The following is a 5905-nucleotide window of genomic DNA, read 5'->3' as shown; positions in this document are numbered from 1 at the left end:
CGGTCTCTACTGGAGTTGTTTACGATGATAGTTAATATTTTCAATTTGGGTATAACATGATTTGAGACATGGTACGAGAGATTCTACAGGCAACACTTGTTAGACAGAAGAGTAATGCAAACTGGTATTCGAATGATCGAAATTTCGACATGGGAAAATGTGTACTTTAGATGATGTCGCCTTGGAGTTGGACAAAATGGTAATTTTGCACCTTCGAGAAATTACTACTTGTTTTTCGAGACAACAATGAATTGTTGATATTGCGGGTTGTCGACTGTAATATCAATGGCTTATTTGTTGAGTTCGCTAAGTAAGTGGGTAAATAAGCCGTATACGTGAAGTGAGATAGGACATGAGCCATCTTGAAAGCCAATGGAAATCGTCGACCGACAGGAAAAAACACTGAGAAACAAAGTCATTCCATTGATAAAGTTGTTGTGGAGGAATCACATAGTCGAGGAAGTGACGTGGGAAACAAAAGAACTGATGAGAAGCCAATATCCATAACTGTATACTTGAGGTAGTAAATTTCGAGGACGAAATTCTCTTAAGGGGGTAGATTGTGATACACCGTCCTTAATTTAACGTTTCTGTAATATTAAATGATGTGAATTTACCAAAATACCCTTGTGGAAAGAATGTTGACTTTAGTTGACCACCTTGTCGTAACGCGTATGACTAACTTTCTTATTTTATTCTTATTGTACTCATCGCCATGAACACGTGGGTGCAAAGGGATTCGAATTTGGAGCTATAACAAAGATATTATATTTCGTCTCTAGTAATCTTAAATTGTGAGCCACTGGGACCCATAATGGAAAGTTTATCCCCTTGCTTTTCCCCTTGTCCTATGACACGAGTTTGTCCCCTTGCTTTTCCCCTTGTCTTATGACACCCCTTCTTACATTTTTATTTTTTGTCAACCTCTCTTTCTCTAACTTTCACATTTCTCTACACTCTTTTATTCTCTTTCTTTCGGTTTTCCTTGGAACCAACCCTACCCGAGGGCTTTACACACATAAACAGCAACACACAACAAACAATAACCATGGCACCACCACCACCCTACCTGTGTGCCCACGAACCCAGAAAACCCTCCAAACACCTCCTACATTGCTGCACAGTATAGTTTCACTGTTCACCAAGTTCTCCGTCCACCTTCTCCGACGAAGGTAAACCTCAAACTTGTTCAAAAGTTGTAGATCATGTCTTAATGTATATTTAGAAGTGGTTTTGAGAAGTTTTGGTGATGTTTGGACGTAGGAAACTCAAGGGGAAAGCTTCCCCAATTTTCTGGCGTGGATTGCCACTTTGCAGCCATTTTTCGGCCAAACCACGACGAGTTAGCCATCGAGAAGGTATTATTCTCTTCGTCTCGTCGAGAAGTATGATCTTTGTTCATGAATCACTCAATTTCCTTGAGTATTGAAGAAGTTATGAACATATAAAGTTTATTTAGTTTTCGGTGAGTTCCCTAGTTTTTCCACGGATCAGTCACCTTACAAGCCATTTTTCGATCATCTTCGGCAACTATTGGGCGTCAAAATATGGGTCAAATTTGGTTAATAAACGATGAAGTTACAAAGTTTTGAAATTTGTCCAAACTTCCGGCCAAAACTTCCAGTTTTTGGTGAGCTCTGGTGGCTTGGCTTGGCTGAGTCAGCTGTTGACTTCTTGGTCAGCGTTGACCGTGAACGTTGACTTTTGGTTAACTTTTTTTGGGTTCTGGTAAAGACCCCTCCTAGACAAATTTCGAAGTCCTTATTCCAAATGCGCACTCCGTTTTCCTTAATTAAATCATTTTAGTAGAGTTTTACTAATTGATCCTTTTATATGCTTAGGTGCGTTTGTTAGTGGCAACCCCATCCTTTCTAATTCGAACGGCTCTTCGGCGACGGAGTATTTGTGAGGTGACCCCTTCTAAAATGCATGATTTTATTACTAGAAATGCATACATGAAAAACATGATTTTATGACTACGTTTTATGAAACGTTTATGAGTTATCGGATTTATACTTTATGAAATATCATGCTTTATCAAATTTACGTTCTTTGAAATATTTATGAATATATATACTTATGAACATAGTTTATGATGATGATTTGAGTTAGAACGCTCTTATAGATTTATGATATGATGTTTAAGCTATTGAGTTTCGACGATATATATTTTGGAAAGATTATGTTCATGATTTTCTATGCTTAGTTAGTGGATATTCATACAATGTGCCTTCGGGCGGGCGATGTAATGCTTTCGGGGGATGATATATGTGCCTTCGGGCGGAATATATATGTGCCTTCAGGCAGGCAATGTAGTGCCTTCGAGCAGGTGATGTAGGTGCTTTCCGGCGATTATGATATCACTACTAAGCACACTATATATGATATATGTTTTATGAAGGTATTATCGAATGCTAGGGTTTTCAGATGAAGAGTAATTGTTTTAGTACTACATATATATATTAACTTCGTCCACCCATATTTTGTTTTGCCCCCCCCTTCAGGACCTAGGAACGAGGCATACAATCCAAGCTACGAGGTATTTCCATATCAGTGAATTTGTGTCCTCCTCTCAGCGTAGGACATCTCTTGTAATCACACTTTTCAATATTCCTTCCGCTTGTATTTTGAATTAGTAGTATACTCTGAACATGTTCATGCATTCTCACTTTTAAATTGTTCGTAGTTGAATATTCTCCTTTGATCCAGTGACCCGTACCTTATTACTTTTATTTTGTTAAGGTTTGTTTTTGGATATTACATTGCATGGTTACGTGCGAAAATTTTATGCATGTTTTACATGTTCTCGTCATATGCATTCATGAAACGGCTTGTGTCACTTTTGGGTGTTGTCCAGCACATGGCCATCTCGTTGTCCTTCGGACATCGAGGTCGGGGCGTGTCATGCTAGCCTACTGTGAGGCTAAGTCCACTCCTTCTCCTTAGTGTAGATAATATCGTTTCTTAAACAAAAAAGACAAACAAAACCTCTCATTTCTTGCTTGCATAAGAAATACGCCATAATTACTTTTTTATTAACGGCAAATTATCTATACATGGTCACTAAACCAAGTATAGAGTAGCAGGCAACCGCGGTTTAGCATGTGCATACAAAGGGTTGGCTTTGAAGAGGGATAGAGCCTCAGTGAGGTCAATCTTGTCTACATTGGGTGGCGTGCTCCACGTAAACCCTTGTAGAAGCCTTGCAAGGAGCATTACAGTTATGGTAGTCCCAAGCGAACCACCCATGCATCCTCTCCTTCCGGTAGAGAACGTAATGAATCTCAGCTCATGCTCTTCCAGTTCAACTTGTTGACCAGCATCTCCATTCAGATGGCGTTCCGGGTTGAATCTCAATGGATTTTCCCAAACTTCAGGATTGCGCCCGAGGCCTAAACGGCTGAGGAGAACAGCACTCCCCTTTGGGATGAAGTAGCCTGCAACTACAGCATCTGCATTGGACACATGGGGTAGGTTAAATGGTGCAACTGGATGCAACCTAAGAGCTTCTCTTGAGCAAGCCCTTATGTAAGGGAGCTTAGGGATATCAGACTCTTGAACAAGCCTATGCTTTCCAACCACCAGATCTAGTTCTTCTACTGCTTTCTTAAGCATCTCAGGCTGGTTCAGCATTTGCGATAGAGCCCACTCTCCTGCATTGAAAGGATTATCCACTGTTGCAAGCTGCAGTTCCTATTCAATTAATACAATGCATACATAAGTTGGGTTCTAGATAATTTGATTTGGTTACAAAATAGTTTTTAAATTTGGGAATTAAATGGTATCCATTTCCTTTTTTAAGTCTGACTTATAGTAGTTTATGGAATTAAACATACCGTTAATATTATAGTTTCAAACTACTGTCTGCATAATTTTCAATCATTTAGGGTTGTTCAGTTTAAATTTTCAAATTTGATCTAAATATAAATGCAAAACTGTAAAAAAAAAAAAAAAAAAAAAAAAAAAAAAAAAAAGACATTTCCATTCAGTTCCTAATATTGAAACCATGTTTCTTTTGACAAAAATCGAATTAGACTGCACGTAAACAATAAGAAATAGGACTGTCAGATTATGTTTATGTGCTTCTAGTATGTTATGCTTACGCTTTTGCATTTCAAAGTTATGAACGTTTTACATTTAGTTTTATTTTTACTATTTAGAACTCATATAATTAAATTGGGCAAAAAATGAAATGAAAGTCTAAATCTTCGTAAATTAGGGCATGAGAAATTTTTTAGCTCAATAAACATCAACAAAACATCGAGACGACACCACAACTTTGACAACAAAACATTAAACAGTAAATGGAAATATGTATAAATCATAGTTTTAACATAAGCGCACAATTTTATTTAGGAAATTAAACATTACAAAAGGATCCAAAATATTCGAGGGTGGTAAGAATATCTCACTGTGATTTGCGCTTTGATTTCTTCACTAGAGAGTAAAGGCTGTCCATTTGCATCTTTGAGTGATATGAAAACATCAAGCAGGTCCGCAGGCTCCGTCCTTTTCCCAATCTCTCCATTGATTTAATCTCTCGTTTATAACAGGGTCTTGATACTGCTTGGTAATCTTCAAAGCATCTCTCACCATTTTCTCATGGCCGCCTATGTCAAACACTCTGAGCCACGGAAGATAATCGATACACAGAATGCGTACACATGCAAAAGAATGGTCAAAAGGGCGGATACGTGTTCTTCCTCTTCCAAACCAGGCCCTCCATCCTCTCTCCCTTTGCCAAAGTACCTTGAGTTGAAAATCATCCTTCTCATGACACCTCCTGAGTAAAATAGGGCTGCAGTTCTCACATTCACTACTGAACCATTCGGATTCACCGAGCACTGATTATATAGGAACTTAACAAGATTATCAGCTTCTTCATTTCTTTTACCAAGTAGCCAGTGAACCCTAGACTGATTGAACACATCAGCAATCAAGACCCTTCTCATTTTCTTCCACTGGCTTCGCCAAGGCACAACGCCTGTGGTCACATAGCCACTGCTTAAAATATGGGTGGCCATTGTAACAGGTCTTGATGCAAAAACTGCATCATTTTTCTTCAAAAACTCCCTGGCAATTTCTGGTGATTTCACTGCAATGACATGAACATTTCCTAATTTTACGCAGGCAATGTCCGTGTTGAATTCTTCCAAAATGCTATGTACCCATTTATAGGCTGGCCTGTTCCTCCACATTTGTGGTACACAACCAACAATTGGCCATGGCCTTGGACCTGGAGGGAGAATTTCTTTGCTTCGTTTGCTGGTTTTCAACCTGATGAAGTGGAAAAGAAAGATTGCAATTGATGCAAGGAAAATTGCAATTGGAATATTCATGGTTAAGATTCAAATGTGAATGGAATAATTGTTGGTATTTAGTTTATGAACTAATACCAAACCAATGTGGTTGATAAGTTTAGAAACTATACCACACCTCTCACCAACACTCTCAGAAAAATAAGACACAGAAATAAAATAAGCATCAAGTGTTATAAAATCGACGATATGTGTGTAGTGGAATATAAAGTAAATGAGACATAATATTTATGAGGTTCGGCAAGTATGCCTACGTCCTCGGGGCAGCAGCAGTACTTTCTTTCATTACGGGAAATAATAGGAATATAAAGATAACTCTCACTATTTTCTTTTTTCTCTCTAGCCCAATTCACTGGTATTTCATTATGTATCTCTCTTTCTCTTCCTCCTCTCCTCTCTCTTCTTTTCTTTCTCTCTTGCTTCCTTCCTCTTTCTTTCTTCTGTTTGTTGTATGGTTCTCCTCCTTCCCCTCTCATTCATTTTATAGACAAAAGAATCGCTATAGCAACATTATTCACTTTACAAACTTTTCTCAAATGTATAGCGAAATACTCATCCAATAATCCATCTGCTTTTTTTTGGATGAA

At 38.2% G+C, this 5905-nt stretch overlaps 1 pseudogene; it reads right to left on the bottom strand.

Annotated features, from left to right (window-relative positions):
• Positions 1-3002: 3002 nt before the first annotated feature.
• Positions 3003-5604, bottom strand: LOC137728478 (tryptophan N-monooxygenase CYP79A68-like; annotated as a pseudogene).
• Between the last annotated feature and the right edge of the window lie 301 nt (positions 5605-5905).

The sequence above is a fragment of the Pyrus communis genome, chromosome 3, assembly GCF_963583255.1.
Source record: "Pyrus communis chromosome 3, drPyrComm1.1, whole genome shotgun sequence".
Lineage (NCBI taxonomy): Eukaryota > Viridiplantae > Streptophyta > Magnoliopsida > Rosales > Rosaceae > Pyrus > Pyrus communis.
Note: the sequence above shows the minus strand (reverse complement) of the source record. Positions and strands in the feature narration are given on the sequence as shown.